The sequence below is a fragment of the Budorcas taxicolor genome, chromosome 5, assembly GCF_023091745.1.
Source record: "Budorcas taxicolor isolate Tak-1 chromosome 5, Takin1.1, whole genome shotgun sequence".
Lineage (NCBI taxonomy): Eukaryota > Metazoa > Chordata > Mammalia > Artiodactyla > Bovidae > Budorcas > Budorcas taxicolor.
Window position 1 is genome coordinate 122775992 of NC_068914.1, and position 24136 is coordinate 122800127.

The following is a 24136-nucleotide window of genomic DNA, read 5'->3' on the forward strand; positions in this document are numbered from 1 at the left end:
TTCAATCCCTAGGTGAGGAAGACCCCCTACCAAAGGGACAAACTACCCACTCCAGTATTCTTGCCTGGAGAATCCCCATGGACAGAGTAGCCTGGTTGGCTATTGTCCATGGTGTCGCAAAATGTTGAGCAGGACTGAGCAACTAAGCACACACATACTCATCCCACCTCTCCCTACTCTGATTTGGGGAAGTGTTCTTCCTGCCTGCTAGGGGTCTGGCAATTGGGGAGTACATGCATGGTGTGCACGGTGAACCCTGTGGTGAGCCCAGGAGGGGGACCCCCAGCCCCAGTTCCCTAGTCCTGAAGCCTGAAAGATGATGCTGCTAAAGTGTTCAATCTAATATGCCAGTAAATTTGGAAAACTCAGGAATGGCCACAGGACTGGAAATGGTCAGTTTTCATTCCAGTACCAAAGAAGGGCAATGCCAAAGCATGCTCAGACTACCACATGATTGCACTCATTTCACATGCTAGCAAGGTAATGTTCAAAATTCTTCAAGCTAGGCTTCAAAAGTATGTGAAGCAAGAACTTCCAGATGTGCTAGCTGGATTTAGAAAAGGCAGAGGAATCAGAGATCAAACTGCCAATATCCATTGGATCATAGTAAAGGCAAGAGAGTTTCAGAAAAACATTTACTTCTGACTCATTGATCTTGATAAAGCCTTTGATGGTGTAGATTACAATAAACTGTGGAAAATTCTTAAAGAGGTGGGAATACCAGACCACCTTACCTGCCTTCTGAGAAACCTGTATGCAGGTCAAGAAGCAACAGTTAGAACTGGACATGGAACAATGGACTGGTTCAAAACTGGGAAGGGAGTACATCAAGGCTGTATATTGTTACACTGCTCATTTAAATTATACGTAGGGTATTTCATGTCTTCCAAGCTCAGGGATTGAACCCAGGTCTCCAGCATTGCAGGTGGATTCTTTACCATCTTAGCCACCAGGAAACCCAAAAATACTGGACTGGGTAGCCTATCTATCCCTTCTATAGGGGATCTTCCTGACCTGGGAATTTAGAACCAGGGTCTCTTGCATTGCAAGTGGATTTTTATTTATTTTTATTTATTTTTTTTTTACCAGCTGAGCTACCAGGGAAGCCGTGTGAAATGAATTACAAGCTGGAATCAAGATTGCCAGGAGAAATATCAACAATCTCAGATATGCAAATGATACCACCCTAATGACAGAAAGTGAAGAACAAAAGAGCCTTTTGATGAAGGTGAAAGAAGAGTGAAAAAAACCTGGCTTAAAACTCAGCATTGAGAAAACTAAGATCATGGCATCCAGTTCCATCACTTCATGGCAAAGAGATGGGGAAAAATGGAAACAGTGGCAGATCTAATTTTATTTGGCTCCCAAATATCTGTAGATGGTAACTGCAGTGAAGAAATTAAAAGACGCTTGCTCCTTGGAAGAAAAGCTATGACAAACTTAGACAATATATTTCTCAGGAGGCAGGTATGGTGGTATGGTATTCCCATTTCTTTAAGAATTTCCCACAGTTTTTTGTGATCCACACAGTCAAAGGCTCTGGCGTAGTCAATAAAGTACAAGTAGATGTTTTCTGGAATGCTCTTGATTTTTCAATGATCCAACGGATGTTGGCAATTTGGTCTCTGGTTCCTCTGCCTTTTCTAAATCCAGTTTGAACATTTGGAAGTTCATGGTTCACATACTGTTGAAGCCAGACTTGGAGAATTTTGACAATTCCTTTGCTACTGTGTGAGATGAGTGCAATTGTTCGGTAGCTAGAACATTCTTTGGCATTGCCTTTCTTTGGGATTGGAATGAAAACTGACATTTTCCATTCCTGTGGCCACTGCTGAGTTTTCCAAATTTGCTGGCATATGGAGTGCAGTGCTTTCACAGCATCATCTTTTAGGATTTGAAATAGCTCAACCAGGATTTGATCACCTCCACTAACTTTGTTCACAGTGATCCTTCCTAAGGCCCACTTGACTTCACATTCCAGGATGTCTGCAGGTCAAGAAGCAACAGTTAGAACTGGACGTGGAACAACAAACTGTTTCCAAATTGGGAAAGGAGTATGTCAAGGCTGTATATTGTCACCCTGCTTATTTAACTTATATGCAGAGTGCATCATGCAAAATGCCAGGCTGGGTGAAGCACAAGCGGGAATCAAGATTGCTTAGAGAATGGGGCTGGTGCACTGGGATGACCCAGAAGGATGGTATGAGGAAGGAGGTGGGAGGGGGGTGCAGGATGGGGAACATGTGTTCAGCCGTGGTGGATTCATGTTGATATATGGCAAAACCAATACAATAATTAAAAGTAATTAGCCTCCAATTAAAATAAATAAATTTATATTGAAAAAAGATTGCTTAGAGAAATATCAGTAACCTCAGATATGCAGATGACACCACCCTATGGTAGAAAGTGAAGAAAAACAAAAGAGCTTCTTGATGAAAGTGAAAGAGGAGAGAGAAAAACTTAGCTGAAACCTCAACATTCAGAAAACTAAGATCAGTCTTAGCACTTCATGACAAATATATGGAAAAGCAATGGAAACAGTGAGACTTTATTTTCTTGGGCTCCAAAATCACTGCAGATTGTGACTGCAGACATGAAATTAAAAGACATTTGCTCCTTGGAAGACAAGCTATGACCAACCTCAGTTCAGTTCAGTCTCTCAGTCATGTCTGGCTCCTTGCAGCCCTATGGACTGCAGCATGCCAGGCTTCCCTATCCATCACCAACTCCCGGGGCTTACTCAAACTTATATCCATTGAGTTGGTGATACCATCCTACCATCTCATCCTCTGTCATCCCCTTTTTCTCCCGTTTTCAATCTTTCCTGGCATTAGGGTCTTTTCAAATGAGTCAGTTCTTAGAATCAGGTGGCCAAAGTATTGGAGTTTCAGCGTCAGCATCAGTCCTTCCAATGAATATTCAGAACTGATTTCCCTTAGGATGGACTGGTTGGATCTCCTTACAGTCCAAGGGACTCTCAAGAGTCTTCTCCAACACCACAGTTCAAAAGCCTCAATTCTTTTTTGCTCAATTTTCTTGATAGTCCAACTCTTACATCCACTCATGACTACTGGAAAAACCATAGCTTTGACTAGACGGACCTTTTTTGGCAAAGTAATGTCTCTGTTTTTTAATATGCTGTGTAGGTTGGTCGTTCCTTTGCCAACAAAGTCTGTCTAGTGAAAGCTATTGTTTTTCCAGTAGTCAGATATGGATGTGAGAGTTGGACTATAAAGAAAGCTGAACACAAAAGAATTGAGGCTGTTTAACTGTAGTGTTGGAGAAGACTCTTGAGAGTCCCTTGGACTGCAAGGAGATCCAGCCAATCTATCCTAAGGGAAATCAGTCCTGAATATTCACTGGAAGGACTAATGCTGACGCTGAATCTCCAATACTTTGGCCGCCTGATGCAAAGAACTGACTGATTGGAAAAGACCTGGATGCTGGGAAAGACTGAAGGTGGGAGAAGGGGAGACAGAGGATGAGATGGTTGGATGGCATCACTGACTCAATGGACCTGAGTTCGAGTAAGCTCCGGGATTTGGTGATGGACAGGGAAGCCTGGCATGCTGCAGTTTATGGGGCTGCAAAGAGCTGGACACGACTGAGCGACTGAACTGAACTGAGCTGAGACAGTGTATTAAAGGGCAGAGACATTATTTTCCCGTTAGAGGTCCCTATAGTCAAAGCCATGGTTTTTTCAGTAGTCATGTACGAATGTGAGAGGTGGATCATAAAGAAGGCTGAACACCGAATAATTGCTTTTTTCTAATTGTGGTGCTGGAGAAGAGTCTTGAGAATCCTTTGGACAGCCCGGAGATCAAATCAGTCAATCTAAAGGAAATAAACCTCACATAGTCCTTGGAAGTGCTGATGCTGAAGCTGAAGCACCAATGCTTTGGCCACCTAATGTGAAGAGCTGATTCACTGGAAAAGACCCTGATGCTGGGAAAGGTTGAAGGCAGGAGGAGAATGGGTTGACAGAGGGTGGATGGCATTACTGACTCAATGGACATGAGTTTGAACAAAGTCCTGGAGATAGTGAAGAACAGGAAAGACTGGCATGACATAGTCCATGAGGACTCCACAAAGATTAGAACATGAACTAGCAACTGAACAACAATCAGCTGTATTTACCTACTCTTTCAAAATCTGAGGATATAGCTGGGGTTATAAAATCTTTTGAAGGAGAATCTCTTTAATATAGCCCACGTCACCTGCAAAACATTCTAGGTCAACAGAGTTATAGTTACTGTATTGACATTTTTGCATCTATCTCATCCATTGTTCATCTTTATTAGGAAAAATGCCCATAAATCAGGATTTTTATTTTCACAAGCATTTACTTTTACTCTTTGTTATAACAGAATTAGAGCACTTAAAGTCATGTCTTTAGTAATTAATCTTTACACAGAAAAATGGTTGTCCCTCCCTTGAGAAATTACTAAGTAGCAGGAGACTCTGACTTCTAAAGCCTTCCAATGTATAAATAGAACTGGAAAAGAGAGAAATCAGGGCACAAAAACATGAAATGGAAGCTAAATCTCTTTTTCTGAACTCTTGAAAAATCAAATGCAGCTTCATGTTGGCCTCCCTTTTAGCAAAGAATTTTAAAAATGAAATACAGTATCAGTTCAGTTCAGTTCAGTTCAGTCACTCAGTCGTGTCCGACTCTTTGTGACCCCATGAACCGCACCATGCCAGGCTTCCCTGTCCATCACCAACTCCCGGAGTTCACTAAAACTTATGTCCATAGAGTTGGTGATGCCATCCAGGCATCTCATCCTCTGTCGTCCCCTTCTCCTCCTGTCCCCAATTCCTCCCAGCATCAGAGTCTTTTCCAATGAGTCAGCTCTTGGCATGAGGTGGCCAAAGTATTGGAGTTTCAGCTTTAGTATCAGTCCTTCCAATGAACATCCAGAACTGATCTCCTTTAGAATGGACTGGTTGGATCTCCTTACAGTCCAAGGGACACTCAAGAGTCTTCTTCAACACCACAGTTCAAAAGCATCAGTTCTTTGTCGCTCAGCTTTCTTCACAGTCCAACTCTCACATCCATACATGACCACTGGAAAAACCATAGCCTTGACTAGACGGACCTTTGTTGGCAAAGTAATGTCTCTGTTTTTTAACATGCTGTCTAGGTTGGTCATAACTTTCCTTCCAAGGAGTAAGTGTCTTTTAATTTCATGGCTGCAATCAGTATACAACACATACATATGGAATCTAGAAAGATGGTAACAATAACCCCTTATGCGAGACAGTAAAAGTGACACAGATGTATAGAACAGTCTTTTGGACTCTGTGGGAGAGGGGGAGGGTGGCATGATTTGGGAGAATGACATTGAAACATGTATATTATCATATGTGTAATGAACCACCAGTCCAAGTTCGATGCATGATACAGGGTGGTCGGGGCTGGTGCACTGGGATAACCCAGGGCGATGGGAGGGAGAGGGAGGTGGGAGGGGGGTTCCGGATGGGGAACACATGTACACCAGTGGTGGATTCATGTCAGTGTATGGCAAACCCAATATAATATTGGAAAGTAATTAGCCTCCAATTAAAATAAATAAATTTATATTTTAAAAAAGCCACCACAGAAGAGCTAAATCTTTCTATTAATCCAGTTGAAATTATTTCTTGCTTTTTTCATGCTGCATTAGTCTTTGGCGCAAATTACACACACACACAGGCAAATAATCTTTCACAGAAGACATTTTCATTCATCTATCACATTATCAAAATCACTCTGGGAATCAATAGGGCTTGCCTGTGTGGAGTCTATTGTCATCATGAAGTTCATGTTTAACATATCTGGTCAACACAACAATCTCTAGGGGATCAGCACTTTCCTTCATTAGTTGAGAGGGAGTCAAAGAAAACCCTTACTGACATTCCAGTATAGTGCTCCATTACATTTGCTCCTACAGATCAATTATAATGTAGCAGGTATGTTAAACCATGAGTTAAGGCCAGATTCTAAAGAATTCACATTCATCCCAAACATTTCATAAAGCTATTAAGTTTGATTCATTCACAGATTATACAAAATTTAGTTTAAAAAATGTGGTGACTAAAATCCAATTGAATGGTAGGTAGCCAAAGCTGTTGGTCTGGAATTGCCCTTCCCATCTCTTTCCACCTGATTTTGGCCTTTCTCCCCTATTCCTTCAGGGTGGGAAAATGAAAGTCATCAACAGTGATCAGGTTGAGGGTCAAGGAGTGGGATTATTCTTTCCCACTACTCTCAAGCCTCAATGGATAAATGGGCTGAAAGCAAGGATAGGTATATTTCAGTGGTGTTTCTCTATTCTTTCCCCTACAAATGTTATTGTTAAAAATTACAATTAGTACAGCATGTGCTGAAGGCTTGACCATTGCTTTTTCCACTTTAGGTCTGGACCATCCTTGCATCATTCCACAGTAAGTCTTGCATTTGTACAGTGTCCTGGCCAATGCTGTGTGCTTACTAACTTAGTGAAGACTCCTGTGATGATCAGACTTTACAGGGAGATGGCACAGTTTTGTCACACATCACACCCACAGCTTGCCTCTTACAAATGTATTTTAAAAGTTACATTTCTCCTTCTTTTGAAATAATGGATCTAGGGCAAAGATTCACAATGGCTGCTAAAATTTTCAAAGGCTGATTAAGATGGATTAGCCTGACAACACCAGAAACAATTTTGGTGCCACACAGCAGAAAAGCAGACATTCTCCTGATGGAAGTACAATAAACCTTTTACAAAGCACTCAAGCCAAGCGAGGGGTGGGGTGGGGGGTGGGGTGGGGAATCAGAAGCTGATCTGACCAAGCATAGCCTCTTAGTTCAGTTAGCCTCTTGGTCTAGCCTCTTAGTTCAGTTCAGTTCAGTTCAGTTCAGTCACTCAGTCGTGTTCAACTCCTTGCGACTCCATGAATTGCAGCACGCCAGGCCTCCCTGTCCAATTCCAACTCCCAGAGTTCACTCAAACTCACGTCCATTGAGTCGGTGATGCTATCCAGCCATCTCATCCTGTCGTCCCCTTCTCCTCCTGCCCCCAATCCCTCCCAGCATCAGAGTCTTTTCCAGTGAGTCAAGTCTTTGCATGAGGTGGCCAAAGTACTGGAGTTTCAGCTTTAGCATCATTCCTTCCAAAGAACACCCAGGACTGATCTTCAGAATGGACTGGTTGGATCTCCTTACAGTCCAAGGGACTCTCAAGAGTCTTCTCTAATACCACAGTTCAAAATCATCAATTCTTCGGCACTCAGCCTTCTTCACAGTCCAACTCTCACATCCATATGTGACCACAGGAAAAACCATAGCCTTGACTAGATGGGCCTTTGTTGGCAAAGTAATGTCTCTGCTTTTGAATATGCCATCTAGGTTGGTTATAAATTTCCTTCCAAGGAGTAAGTGTCTTTTAATTTCATGGCTGCAATCATCATCTGCAGTGATTTTGGAGCCCTCAAAAATAAAGTCTGACACTTTATAGTAAATACAGGAAACAAAAATACAAGTCAACTGATAACCTGGGCATAACAATCAACAAAATCCAGAATGTATGAAACTCTGAATGAAATGACCCCGTTTATGTCAATAAATACACTGCAAGGAAAAAACAAGAGGAAGTAAGAGGAACTATAAATCTAAAATGACTTAAGAGATTTCTCAAGCAAATTAAATGTGTTGATTTGGTTTAATTTCTGATTTGAGCAAAACAAATGTTAAAAATATTTGTAAGATAATTATTAGAGAAATTTAATCATTGACTGGATATATGGTGATACTTAAAAATCATTAATATTTTAGAGTAATAACTGTTTAGATTGTACTTTTTAAGAGTTGAATTTTAGCAATTCATACTAATGCATGTACTGGTAAGATGATAAGTTGTCTGAGATTTGCTGCAAAATAACCCTGTGGAATTGAGGTGGGAGAGTGAAAACAGAGATGAAATGAGGCTGGACAGGTGTTGATTTGTGAAGCGGGGTGCTGAGCATGCAGGTTCATTATGCTGTTCTCTCTACCTCTGTAAATATTGTGCATTTTCTATAATAAACACTTTTTAAAAATAAAATTAGGGGCATGGGAAACAATTGAAATAGAAACATTTTCAATTTCATATCTAGCTGCAGCTAGAACTATGGAATGTTTGCAGCTGTGTGTGATATTATTCATTTTGGCCTTAAGCTCTCTTTTTGGTTTTGCTATGTGTGTTGTCTTCAGTCTCTTTTTGCATTCTAAAATTTCACTGTTGTATTAAAAAGACAAACAGAAAGAATGTTTTTTACAGTTATAATCACAATGAAATATTTTAGATTGGTATTTTAAGTATATTCATCATGAGTTTAAAAAAGCAGCTTCTGAAACAAAAATAGTTTTAAAATGGAAAGAGAACTAAAATGAATCCTTTAATACTACAGAGTTATGGTTATTTACCCCAAATGGTAAATAGCCCCTTTTAAAATACATTCATCCTAAGTGGAAACGGGTAGATACCCTCTCTTTTGTAGTTCATTTGAATTCAGATCAATATTGCTAATAAATTGTTTAAATTTGGAAAGCTGGCATAGCATTGCAATTATTTCAACCTTAAAGGAATTCATTTGGAATCACTCCAAAACTAATTACATTTGGCAGGCAGGTGCTAGTAGAAACAGTTATAATCATTAACAAAAATATTTATTTTTAACTCATTGACTTGTGTATTACTTTCCAAACAATCATCTTTTTTAATTCTAATTAAATTTCAGAAGCTCAGTAATCTATTGAAAATCTGCCTTGCCAGGTCTCTCTCTCTCTTTTAAAAAACAAGTGTGAAACAAATTATTCACAAATATTCTATGAATTCTGTTAAAGGGAAGAAACGACTTGCTAACAAAATGGAATATATAGCATTGGACTCCAGAAATTCAACTTAAGCAGTTTTGTCATATATTTTCATTGGTTAGCCTAACAAGATAAATTAAAGAGGCTTTCTAACAGAAAAAGGAGGGGGAAGATAAGCTCACAGAAGAATTGACATTCATCAACTGGAATGTAATGAAATTGCAAGGCTATATAATTTAAACTCTTCTGTTTATCAAGTGCAGAGAAGGCAATGGCACCCCACTCCAGTACTCTTGCCTGGAAAATCCCATGGATGGAGGAGCCTGGTAGGCTGCAGTCCATGGGGTCGCTAAGAGTAGGACACGACTGAGTGACTTCACTTTTACTTTTCACTTTCATGCATTGGAGAAGGAAATGGCAACCCACTCCAGTGTTCTTGCCTGGAGAATCCCAGGGATGGGGGAGCCTGGCCGGCTGCCGTCTAAGGGGTCGCACAGAGTCGGACACGACTGAAGCGACTTAGCAGCAGCAGCAGCAACAGCAGCAGTTTATCAAGTGAATTAAAGATAATGCAGAATTCTTTATGTGCAAAAAGATACTCATAACTCTGCTTTTCACCTAAGGAATAACAGAAAACGAATGTATTTCCTTGTCCCAGGAATAGGCTTGTGATTGTGCAGTATGAAGATGAATGTTGTGTAAACAAACTAGGAGCACTTGCTTGTTTTATGTTTCTTTCATTAACAAAACCCTTTCCTTCTATATAGATATAGTAGTTGGGTCTGTTCTGTAATTGGCACCCTTCTTGAGGAAGGTCATATTACACTGAATGAGTTTGCACCACCTCTAACTAAATTCCACTGTTGCCTTCCCATTCACTAATATATCAAAAATTATACTGTTCATACTGAATATTACTTTCTTATTCAATTCTGCTTTTGCAAGAAAGACAAATGTACTAACAGCATTTTGTAGATCTGGAAATTGTCTTCTGATTATTCCAACTAACATGCTAGAGCTCAAATGGAAATATTCAGTTCATGTCACACTGTGGAGACACTGTAAGATCATCCAATCCCCTTCATTAGTGGGCAGACAAGTCAAAGAAAATTGGTGAATGACAGCACCAGAGCTTATCCATATAGAGAAGAAACATACCTGGAACAGCTATATAATATGCAGTGCAAAATAAATATATGGGCATTTGTATTCAAAGGGTGCCCACTCTCACCACTACTATTGAACATAGTTTTGGAAGTCTTAGCCATAGCAATCAGACAAGAAAAAGAAAAAAGAAATCCAGATTGGAAAAGAAAAAGTAAAACTCTCACTTTTGCAGATGACATGATCCTCTATATAGAAAACTCTAAAGATATTACCAGAGCTAATCAATGAATACAGTCAAGTTGCAGGATATAAAATTAACACACAGAAATCACTTGCATTCTTATAGAGTAACAATGAAAAGAACAGAAAGAAAAATTGAGGAAACAATCCCATTCACCACTGCAACAAAAAGAATAAAATACTTAGGAATAAATTTACCTAAAGAAACAAAATACCTATATATAGAAAACATTGATGAAAGAAATCAAAGATGACACAAATAGATGGAGAAATATACCATGTTCTTGGATTGTAAGAGTCAATATAGTGAAAATGAGTATACAACCCAAAGCAATCTATAGATTCAATGCAATCCCTATCAAGCTACCAATGGTATTTTTCACAGAACTAGAACAAATAATTTCACAATTTGTATGGAAACACAAAAAACCTTGAATAGCCAAAGCAGTCTCAAGAAAGCAGAATGAAACTGGAGGAATCAATCTTCATGACTTCAGACTATAACTACAAAGCTACAGTCATAAAGAGAATACAATACTGAAAGAAAGACAGAAATATTGAACAATAGAACAAAATAGAAAGCACAGAGATAAATCCATGGACCTATGGATGCCTTATTTTTGACAAAATGAGGCAAAAATATACAATGGAGAAAAGACAATCTCTTTAGACAATCTCTGGGAAACAAGACAATCACCTGTAAAAGAAGGAAACTAGAACACTTTCTAACACCTTACAGAAAAATAAACTCAAAATGGATTAAAGATATAAATCTAAGACCAGAAATTATAAAACTCTTAGAGGAAAACATAGGCAGAACACTCTCTGACATAAATCACAGCAAGATCCTCTATGACCCACCACCCTGAGTAATGGAAATAAAAACAAAAATAAACAAATGGGACCTAATTAAGCTTAAAAGTTTTTGCACAATGAAGGAAACTCTAAACAAGATGAAAAGGCAGCCTTCATAATGTGAGAAAATGATAGCAAATGGAACAACTGATAAAGAATTAATCTCCAAAATATATAAGCAGCTCATGCAGCTCAATAACAGAAAAACGAACAACCCAATAAAACAGTGGGCCAAAGAACTAAAGAGCCATTTCTCCAAAAGACATACAGGTGGCTAATAAACACATGGAAAAATGCTCAACATCACTCATATTAGAGAAATGCAAATCAAAGCCACAAAGAGGTATCATCACACATCAGTCAGAATGGCCAGCATCAAGAAGTCTACAAACAATAAACACTGGAGCAGGTGTGGAGAAAAGGGAACCCTCCTACACTATGCAAACTGGTACAGTCACTATGGAAAACAGTGTGGAGATTCCTTAAAAACCTGGAAATAGAACTGACATATGACTCAGCAATCCCACCGCTGAACATACACACCAAGCAAGCCAGAATTGAAAGAGATATGTGTGTACCCCATGTTTCACGGCAGCACTGTTTACAATAGCTGGGACATGGAAGCAAGTTAGATGCCCATTGGTAGATGAATGGATAAGGAATTTGTGGTACATATACACAATGGAATATTACTCAGCTATGAAAAAGAACACATTTGAGTCAGTCCTAATGAGGTGGATGAAACTGGAGCCTATCATACGGAGGAAGTTCAGTCACTCATTCATGTCTGACTCTTTGTGACCCTATGGACTGCACCACGCCTGGCTTCCCTGTCCATCACCAACTCCCAGAGCTTACTCAAACTCATGTCCATCGAGTCGGTGATGGCATCCAAATCCCATCCTCCATTGTCCCCATCTGCTCCTGCTTTCAATTTTTCCCAGCATCAGGGTCTTTTCCAATGAGTCAGTTCTTTGCATCAGGTGGCCAAATTATTGGAGTCTCAGCATCAGCATCAGTTCTTCCAATGAACATGCAGGACTGATTTCCTTTATGATTGATTGGTTGGATCTTTTTGCAGTTCAAGGGACACTCAAGAGTCTTCTCCAACACCACAGTTCAAAACCATCATTTCCTTGGTGCTCAGCTTTCTTTACAGTTCAACTCTCACATCCATACACAACTACTGGAAAAATCAGAGCTTTGACAAAACAGACCTTTTTTGGCAAAATATTATCTCTTTAATATACTGTCTAGGTTTGTCATAGCTTTTCTTCCAAGAAACAAGCATCTTTTAATTTCATGGTTGCAGTCACTATCTGTAGTGGTTTTTGGAGCCCAAGAAAATAAAGTCTGTCACTGTTTCCATTGTTTCCCCATCTATTTGCCATGAAGTGATGAAACTGAATGCCATGATCTTAGTTATCTGAATGTTGAGTTTTAAGTGAACATTTTTAGTCTCACTAAATATGTGAGACTTTCACCCTCATCAAGAGACTCTTTAGTTCTTCTTCACTTTCTGCAACAAGAGTGGTGTTATCTGCATATTGGAGATTATTGATATTTCTATGGTTTTTCCAGTGGTCATGTATGGATGTGATAGTTGGACTGTGAAGAAAGCTGAGCACCAAAGAATTGATGCTTTTGAAATGTGGTGTTGGAGAAGACTCTTGAGAGTATCCTTGGACTGCAAGGAGATCCAACCAGTCCATCCTAAAGGAGATCAGTCCTGGGTGTTCATTGGAAGGACTGATGCTGAAGCTGAAACTCCAATACTCTGGCCACCTCATGTGAAGAGTTGACTCGTTGGAGAAGACCCTGATGCTGGGGAAGATTGAAGGCAGAAGGAGAAGGGGACAACAGAGGGTGAGATGGCTGGATGGCATCACCTACTCGATGCACATGAGTTTGAGTGAACTCTGGGAGTTGATGATCAACAGGGAGGCCTGGCATGCTGCACTTCATGGGGTCAAAAGAGTCGGACACGACTGAGTGAATGAACTGAACTGAACTGAACCTTGGAGATATTGTGGGTTAGGTACCAGACCACGGGGAAAAAAAAAAAAAAAAAGTAGACATTTGTGTTCAAAATGAAGGAAATATTTAATTAAAGATATTCAAGTGTAATGGTGTTTTCTTTAAAAATATTTTTATTAGTTGTAAAATGTATGGGCGGTTGTGATACAAAATAACAAAATAATTTAACAAGTATTTATAGTATTATAATTCTCTTCATACAAAGAATACTTTAATAATGGGAAATCTGATCAACCATAAGAGTTTTCTTATGACTTGATCTTCTGCAAATTCATTGATTAGAACATTATACTCTCAGTGATTTTATTTTTTAAAATTTAGATGTAACTGAATAGAATGCTGTATTAGTATTAGGTGTACAAACATGATTCAGTATTTGTGTACTTTTCAAAATGAACTTGACAATAAGTCTAGTTAACATGCATCATCATACATAGTTATAATTATTTTCTTGTAAAGAAAACAACTTCATTTTGCATTGATATAATTGAAAATGATGTCAGACTCTTGGAAAACTCAATATCACAATGTTTTAAATCAACATATAATTATCTTACAATATTATATTAGTTCCCATTGTACAAAATAGTGATTTGATATTTCTGTAGATTATGCATCATACACAAATAATATTACTGACTACATCTCTGTGCTATACATACATCCTTGTGACTTATTTATTTATTTATTTTTCCATTATGTCTTTTCTCCTAGTTCTGTTGAGATATAATTTACATACAGTACTATATAACATTAAGGAGGATAGCATAATGATTTGACTTAAATACATTATGAAATGATTACCACAGGTTTATTGAACATCCATCATCTCATATAGATACAAAACGTAAGAAATAGAAGAAATTATTTTCCCTGTGATGAGAACTCTCAGGATATTCTCTCTTAACAACTATCACATGTAAATACACCAGTGTTAATTATATTTATCACATTGCACATTACTTTCCTAATAATTATTTATCTTATAACTTGAAGTTTGTACCTCCTGATTCTCTTTGTCCAATTCCAATTCCCCAACTCTGGTAACCACAGATCACATATCTTTTCCTATGAGCTTGTTTATATATTTTTAGTGTAATTGACCTAGGATACTGTGTTAGTCCCTTTTACACAGCATAGTGATTTGATATTTCTATACATTTCAAAATAATATCATAAGTCTGGTTACCATCTGTTACTCTACAAAGACATTACATAATTATTTACTACGATCCCCACATTGTATATTTTATACCCGCGACATTTATTTTGCTACTGGAAATTTGGACACTTTTAACCTCCTGCACCTATTTCCCTTCTCTCCCCACAATGTCCCCTCTAGCAGTCAATCACATATTTATACTGTGTATCTATAACTCTGTTTCTGTTTGGTTATACTGTTTTTTTTTTAAATATCCCACATGCAAGTAAAATAATACAGTATTTGTCTTTCTCTGTCTCACTCATTTTACTTCATATAATACTCTGTATGTCCATCCATTTTGTCACAAGTGGCAAGATTTCATTCTTTTCTTATCACTGAGTAATATTCCATTACACACACACACACACACACACACACACACACACACACTATATCTTCTTTATCCATTTATCTGTTGATAGGCACTTAGATTGCTTTCATACCTTGGCTATTGTAAATAACATTGCAATGAGCACATAGGTACATATATCTTTTTGAAGTGCTGTTTTCAATTTTTTCACATAAATACCCAGAGGTTATATTGCTAGATGGTGCAGTAGTTCTATTTTTAATTTTTTGAGGAACATCTATAATCTTTTCCACAGTGACTGCACCAATTTGTATTCTCACTAAGAGTGCAATAGGGTTCCCTTTTATTCACATTCTTGCTGCTAGCACTTATTTGCTTTTTAATAATAGTCATTCCAACAGATATGAGGTGATATCTCATTGTAGCTTTGATTTGAATTTAGCAGGTGATTAGTGATGTTGTATACCTTTTCACATGCCTGTTGGCCATCTGTATGTTTTCTTTGGAAAAATATCTATTTAAGTCTTCTGCCCACGTTTTAATTGGGTTGTTTGTCTTTTTGATGTTGAGCTATATGAGTTTGATGTAGTTTGAATATTAATTTCTTATCAGATACATCATTTGCAAAACTCTTCTCCTGTTTAAGAGAGGGCCTTTTTGCTTTACTGGTAGTCTCCTTTGCTATGCAAAACCTTCTTAGTTTAATGTAGTCTCATCTGTTTACATTTGATTTTGTTTCTCTTGTTTATGGAGAAACATATATTTGTATATATATAAAATAGAAAATATATATAAATAGAATCTTGTTTATATATATATATATATATATATATATATATATATATACACATATATAATAGAATACTTCTAAGACCAATGTCAAAGTGTGTACTGCCTATGTTTTTTTCTAGAAGTTTTATAGTTTCAGGTCTTACATTTAAGTCTTTAATCTGTTTTGAGTTTATCTTTCTATATTGTGTGAGAGTAGTTCAATTAAATTCTTTTGACCAGTTTTCCCAACAGCATTTATTAAAGTGGTTTTCTTATCTCCCATGTATATATTAGTTGTCCATTTAAGTGTAGTTCATTTCTGGGCTCTCTATTCTGTTCCATTTATCTATGTTTTTTTTTTTTTTTTTTTGTGCCAGTAACATACTGTTTTGACTACTGTAGCTATAGTATAGTTTAAAGTCAGTATGTGCTTTGTCAGTCATGTCCAACTCTTTATGACCCCATGGACTATAGACTGTGAGGCTCCTCTGTCCATGGGAATTCTCTAGGCAAGAATACTGGAGTGCATTGACACGCCCTCCTCCAGGGGATCTTCCAGATCTAGGGATCAAACCCAGGTCTCTTGCATTGCAAGGGGATTCTTTACCAACTGAGCTACCAGGGAACCCCCAAAGACAGTATAATTTATTTATTTATTTATTTGGATGCTCTGTCTCTCTTTCTTTTTTTTCTTCATGAGTCTGGCCTAAATATTTATTGCTTTTGTTTATCTTTCCACAGAAACATCTCTTAGTTTCATTAGCTTTTTCTATTGATTTTTAAATCTCTGTTTCATGTAATTCTGCTCTGATTTTTACATCTTTCCTTCTACTAACTTTTTTTAGCTGATAGTATTACATTTATTAAAATTTTTATCAATGTTATTTTCTTGAATTTGATCATTGTGCTGCTTTTGATTTTTAAGAAATTCATTGTGATATATTTAGGGCCAAAATGCATCATGTTTTACACCTTATACTCAAATGGTTCAGAAAAACATATGTATATATGCATTAAAAGGGGAATGATTAAGCAAACATTGTTAAATGTTAACATTTAGAAAATCTTGGCAAAGAATCTACTAGTTTTGTTTTTTTTAAATATGCTTGAAATTTTTTTGTAAGTCCAAAATTATGTTAAAATTAGAGGGTTTTAAACACCACTATTTGCAGATGTTATGACAGTATGTGTAAAAAAAAAAACTAAAGTGCTTTGTAGATAGACTATTCAAATTGAATACTGGATCATTTTTTTTAAAGAAACAATTATACCAGGTAAAAACAAACAGAAATGAAAAACTTAAAACTGCACTATTTACAATAGCATACATTTTATCATATGCCTAGAGATAGAGTTAATAAAAAGATGTAAAAGCTGTCTACACCGAAAATGACAAAACATTGTGGAGATAAACTAGAGGCTGAAATAAATAGTGGAATATCCCATAATAAAGACATCACTTTTCTCGACATTGATCTAAATATTCAACACAGTTTCAATAAAATTCCTTGAAAGCTATTTTTTGTCTTGGAACATGACAAGTTGCTCCTAAACTTTATATGGAAATATAAAAAGCCAAATATATCCAAGAAAATATTGAAGAAGAGAGGTGGAGAACTAATACTATCAGATTCAGAGACCTAATATAAGATTATAATCAATTCAGTTCAGTTAAGTTCAGTTCAGTCACTCAGTCGCGTCTGACTCTTTGTGACTCCATGGACTGAAACAAGCCAGGCCTCCCTGTCAATCACCAACTCCTGGAGTTTACTCAAACTCATGTCCGTTGAGTCGGCCATGCCATCCAACCATCTCATCCTTTGTCGTTCCCTTCTCCTCCTGCCTTCAATCTTTCCCAGCATCAGGGTCTTTTCAGTGAGTCAGTTCTTCACATCAAGTGGGCAAAGCATTGGAGTTTCAGCATCAGCATCAGTCCTTCCAATGATTATTCAGGAATGATTTCCTTTAGGATGGACTGATTGGATCTCCTTGCAGTCCAAGGGACTCTCAAGAGTCTTCTCCAACACCATAGTTCAAAAGCTTCAATTCTTCGGCGCTCAGCTTTCTTTATAGTTCAACCCTCACATCCATATATGACTGCTGGAAAAACCATAGATTTGACAAGATGGACCTTTGTTGGCAAAGTAATGTCTCTGCTTTTTAATATGCTGTCTAGGTTGGTCATAACTTTTCTCCCAAGGAGTAAGCGTCTTTTAATTTCATGGCTGCAGTCACCATCTGCAGTGATTTTGTGGGCTTCCCTGGTGGCTCAGGCAGTAAAGGGTCTGCCTGCAGTGTGGGAGACCAGGGTTCCATCCCTGGGTTGGGAAGATCCCCTGGGAAAGGAAATGGCAACCCACTCCAGTATTCTTGCCTGGAAAATCCCATGGATAGAGGAGCTACAATCCATGGGGTCACAAAGAGTCAGACACGACTTTTCAGTGTGATATAAACGTAAGCATAGAGACATATATTAAATAGAGAGAGTAAGAATCCATAAACAGAGCCAAATACATTTGCTTATTTAGTTTGTGACAAAAAATGTCCACAAATGTAAAGGGGACGAGTAGACTTTTTGAAAAATAATGCTGAGTCAATTTGCATAACATACAGGGGAAAAAAATAAATCTTGATCCATATCTGTACCTAACACGAATATCAATTCTAAATGTACTGCAGATGTAAATGTAAGACAAGGTAATTTTCCTTTAAAATTCAGTCTTAAATCCGGAAATTTTGACCCCCACATTTAGTATTCTTTTTAATAATAGCACTTCCTATGAGCCTTGAGAGATATGCAGAAAAAGAAGTCAAACAAAAGTAAAAAAGAAACTAATAGGAAGCACAGGCAAAAAATAATTCAAAAGAGAGTAAGTATGGTGAAATTTAAAGCCTAAGAAAACAAAACAAAACAAAACAAAAACGTGATTTGTCCTAGCTGAACAGATAATTCTTTGAAACAATGTTTTTTTCCTAGCTGGTTACAATGAATATTTTCAACATGAATCATCTGTTATTCACATTTCCTCTAGATTCTAGTTGTGAAAACTCCTTTCCCCCTCATTTTAAATACCTTCCTTTTGGTTCTAGGTATTAAAAATAAAGTGAAAAGATTGGCCTGAACTGTTTTCATTATGAAAACGAAATTGGAGAACACAGAGAAAACTTAGGCTTAAACAGTATATTAATTACATTTAAAAACGTTTCATAAAATAGCAGGTGAAATATTCTAAAATTTAAAACAATGAATCTAAGTAAGTGCTAACCTGGAAAAAGAAGTATTATAAAAAGGAAAATATTATTTATTACATATTTTTAAGATTAACAATTAGACCTATTATTTTAAATTTTAAGGTACTCCTCTTGAAAAATTATTAGGATAATGAAGAAACATATATTGAGCATAATATTTAACAAAGTAACCAATTTTGCCATATTTATTTATTCAGGAATGGCAGTGCTATTTTAAAAATTTTGTATTGACCAATAACTCTTGGAAATAAATTTATTCCATGCTTCTTGACTTTGTGACATCTTATACAATGTAACATAGTTTCAGAAATTAATTTACACTTTTCTATCTCACTTAAGGAGCAACATTCAAATGATTTAGGATTGCATTGATCTATATTAGGTGCCTCTCTTATTTGATGGTTTTCTTTGCTTTTTTTTGTGAGGCACACTATAGTGTGCATTAAACATTGAAAAGACATTTCTGAGATTTTAATACAAAATGTGAGTAGAACAAATTGTATTCTAATGTCATCCTATTTTAAAAAGTGGAATATAATAAAATTTGAGACAATAAAATGGCCTATATAAATCTTGTTGTTCACTGGCACAAAATTAATTTTGTAATTTTCTTAAAAATGATAAAAATAACCTTTTTCGTTGGTTGTAATATAACTGGCACATCAAAGAAAATGCTTGAAACAGATTTTCTCAACACTTATTTTCTAAGAAACTGACATAAATCGTTGACTGCATGTTAATTTATGGGCTTTATTTTATTGTTTAACAAAACATGTTCAAGCAATATAAATGATACTGTGGTTTTTATAACTCAATTAGAGCGAGAGAAGACATGGTGAGTTAGTAGTGTACTTGAGACTAGATATCACTTTGAGGAGCTCTGGCCCCACATTCTGAAGAGCCAAGAAATGTGTAATAAACAACACAAGAAATGCCCAGCTTTTGGTTCTGGCTCATCATCTGTAAAATAGGTTTGTTCTAGAGATCTCAGGCAAAACCAGATCAAATGACCCATCATATTTGTGCTTGTAATTTTTACTTTCTAACCCATTTTCTTATTACAATGCTCTGTTTTTATGTTTCATTTTTTTTAATGTCATAATTTTTTTAGTTAGACAAAATTCATAATTTTATTAAAAAATATATTATACATACTGCTGGTGCTAAGTTGCTTCAGTCATGTCTGACTCTGCAACCCCATAGATGGCAGCCTACCAGGTTCCCCCATTCCAGGCAAGAACACTGGAGTGGGTTGCCATTTCCTTCTCCAATGCACAAAACTGAAAAGTGAATGTGAAGTCGTTCAGTCGTGTCCGACTCTTCGCGACCCCATGGACAGCAGCCTACCAGGCTCCTCTGCCAATGAGATTTTCCAAGCAAGAGTACTGGAGTGGGTTGCCATTGCCTTCTCCATACTGGAAGCCTAAGAGTTTCAAGTTTCTGGAGGAGTCAGATAGAGAGAAAATATAATTGTTTTGTTTATAACATATAATTTTACCAAATTATTTTCATAATTAGTTTGAGAAGAAGGTTTTCCCTACTCCCAGAAAACACAAGATTCAAACCTGTAATTTTTCAGATAGAAACCATAAAAGTTATAAGCATATTTGCTGGTTCATTCAGTCATTTGTTAACTTTTGTGAAGTCATCAGGTTTTTCATTAGAATACCAGGACATATCAAAATGTTAAGAACTCCATATAATTTCTAGGATATCTGTATCAGTAATTTTACCATACATTATAACATGAGTGGATTTATTACTCATTTGATAATCTTTTTCATGTGATTTAACCAACCTAATAAACACAGTTTAATATCTCTCTTTGGGATGTTTCAGGGGCCCTCTGAAACACCCAAAGTCAGCTAGAGGTCAAAAGAACTTCAACAGAATTCTATTTAGGAAGTTTTATTGAAAAAAATCAATTAAAAGGGTTTAGAACATTTGGTCAGATTTAGTCAATGTTGATTGGTATATCATTTAGCTTGTTGATATGTCACAATAGGCATAAATACCAAGGCTCGAGGTCTAGTGAAAGTCAGCTCCGCCATTTTGGACCTAGTTGACTCTAACCAGTTTTCTTATGGCTGTGTCATTTCTAACGAAATCCATTTATCTAAATAGTTGTAATCCAACTGTAGAAAATCCTGATCATGCATAACTCTTTTTAGTATTTTTTCGTACCTTTTTCTTTCTTTTTTTTTTTTTTAACTGAAAACGCACTTCCTACTTTCCTTTAGCAACCAAGGACTAACTTTTATATTAGCATTTTATAGATTGGTGAGCATATATACCAGTGACAATTTCTAAAACCCTTGCTTTCTTAGAACATTTTAGGATGGCACCAAACATGATTCATTTATAGTCCCAAATCTCTTTAATTTCTCTGTAAAGGGAAATTAGTGTTTAGTAGTAAATGTTTCAAGATCTTATTTTATTTGGAAATGACCTAACTATTCAATAGACTTGCAACACTTAGCACACTTGGCACATCCTTTAGAAATTTAAGTTACACCAATCTGAAGAGACTATTTTAGACAGATATTTCTAAAGAATAATTATTCTTAATAGAGTTTATATAAAAGCTCATATCTCATTTACAATTTTTTAGAAGTTCCTTCACTCAAGGTAATTTCCTTGTTGACAAACTTGTAACAGATATAATATTTAAATTATATTAAACCTAGGTACAATGAAAATATTCCACTTAATGTTAATTACTTTAAGACATGTCTATATCAGATAGGTCAACAAAAAAACATTAATATCAGGTATTTAATACTGAATATTTCCCAGTTCACATGAACCTGGAATTTATTGTTTAATTTAGAATTATTTGATTTGTAAGCACTTACCTTTTTTTAAGCCAATTAAATAAAGCTCATTTACAAGTTAACCTCAAAAATATTACCCAGAGACAAAGACATACCAAGACATATTTAGACAGACACAGTGCAAGATTGAGCTTAATTTTCTAAATGTAGTCATGAATTAGACATAACAATATAAAATTTACTAGTTTATAAAAAAGCAGTTGAAATAAATAAAAAATTTAAAGTCTTTTTCCCCTTTTCCCTCAGTCTTAGGAGTTAGAGATGGTCTAGATAAGGTTCCTGAGAGCTCTGGTCTCAAGGCACAAGGAAAGAAAATCAAGTTCTAACAAAATGGCGGCAGGTCTAAACCAAATGGTGGTCAGACAAAGCAAAATGGCCATCAAAAATCACAACACAGAACACAGAGTTAAAACACACACATATAAACCTGGCAGTCCTCATCAGACACTCCCTTAAATACAAGAATACATTCTCTGAGAAAACCTCCTATAGAGACACAGAACTTCAGATCCAAGTACTAACAGAGTAAAGGAAAATATCTCAGGTCTACAAAGATTTCAAAGGGAGGAAAGGAAGCCAGGTTGAAAGAAGAAGGGGAAGGAGGTGGGAGAGTGGGGCAAAAGGGGTGTCCTTATGGACGTCTGCTGCCACCTGCAGATACCCAGGCATTATGGAACTTTACCCTGGGCCTCCAGAGAAGGGAGCACTGTGCTTGGCCCTACCAGAAACCAGACCAGAGCAGAACCAGAATTTGAGTTCTTTGCAAAGAGGAGGTGATCAGTCTCCAATCCTCAGCTCAGGCTGAGGCCCTTCGACCAGATTCCTGCATCCAGGAGCAGGGGACTAGAAAAATGGGGAAGGATAGGAAGGGTTAAGGAGGGGAAAGACAGAGGGAAGGGGAGAGAGATCAATATAAATATATATAAGCTTTTGTATATATACAAAAGATTTTCTACTACACATGATAAGGCTTGAGAAAGAACATAAAAAAAAAAATGAAGAGATGGAGAATTGGAGAACATAAACCAAATGAAGTGGGAGCACTGAATATGATATAGAAAAAGTGAAACAAACTAGATAAACGTAAAAGATCATCATACAGTCCAGTTCAGTTCAGTCGCTCAGTCGTGTCCGACTCTTTGCAACCCCATGAATCGCAGCATGCCAGCTCTCCCTGTTCATCATCAACTCCCGGAGTTCACTCAGACTCACGTCCATCGAGTTGGTGATGCCATTGAGCCATCTGATACTCTGTCGTCCCCTTCTCCTCCTGCCCCCAATCCCTCCCACCATCAGAGTCTTACTCAGTGAGTCAACGATTCACATGAAGTGGCCAAAGTACTGGAGTTTCAGCTTCAGCATCAGTCCTTCCAAAGAACACCCAGGACTGATCTCCTTTAGAATAACTGGTAGGATCTATTTGGAGACCAAGGGACTTTCAAGAGTCTTCTCCAACACCACAGTTCAAAAGCATCAATTCTTTGTTGCTCAGCTTTCTTCACAGTCCAACTCTCACATCCATACATGACCACTGGAAAAACCATAGCCTTGCTAGACGGACCTTTGTTGGCAAGTAATGTCTCTGCTTTTGAATATGCTATCTAGGTTGGTCAAAACTTTCCTTCCAAGGAGTAAGCGTCTTTAAATTTCATGGCTGCAATCTCCATCTACAGTGATTTTGGAGCCTGGCAATCTTGATTCCAGCTTGTGTTTCTTCCAGTCCATCCAGTCTCATGATGTACTCTGCATAGAAGTTAAATAAGCAGGGTGACAATATACAGCCTTGACGCACTCCTTTTCTTATTTGGAACCAGTCTGTTGTTTCATGTCCAGTTCTAACTGTTGCTTCCTGGTTTCTCAAGAGGCAGGTCAGATGGTCTGGTATTCCCATCTCTTTCAGAATTTTCCACAGTTTATTGTGACCCATACAGTTAAAGGTTTTGAAATAGTCAATAAAGCAGAAATAGATCTTCTTCTGGAACTCTCTTGCTTTTTCCATGATCCAGCGAATGTTGGCAATTTGATCTCTGGTTCCTCTGCCTTTTCTAAAACCAGCTTGAACATCAGGAAGTTCATGGTTCACGTATTGCTGAAGCCCGGCTTGGAGAATTTTGAGCATTACTTTACTAGCGTGTGAGATGAGTGCAATTGTGTGGTAGTTTGAGCATTCTTTGGTATTGTCTTTCTTTGGATTGGAATGAAAACTGACCTTTTCCAGTCCTGTGGCCACTGCCGAGTTTTCCAAATTTTCTGGCATATTGAATGCAGCACTTTCACAGCATCATCTTCCAGGATTTGAAATAGCTCAACTAGAATTCCATCACTTCCACTAGCTTTGTTCGTAGTGATGTTTTCTAAGGCCCACTTGACTTCACATTCCAGGATGTCTGGCTCTAGGTGAGTGATCACGCCATTGTGATTATCTTGGTCATGAAGCTCATTTTTGTATAGTTCTTCTGTGTATTCTTGCCACCTCTTCTTAGTATCTTCTGCTTCTGTTAGGTCCGAACCATTTCTGCCCTTTATCAGGCCCATCTTTACATGAAATGTTTCCTTGGTATCTCTAATCTTCTTGAAGAGATCTCTAGTCTTTCCCATTCTGTTCTTTTCCTCTATTTCTTTGCATTGATTGCTGAAGAGGCTTTCTTATCTCTCCTTGCTATTCTTTGCAACTCTGCATTCAGATGCGTATATCTTTCCTTTTGTCC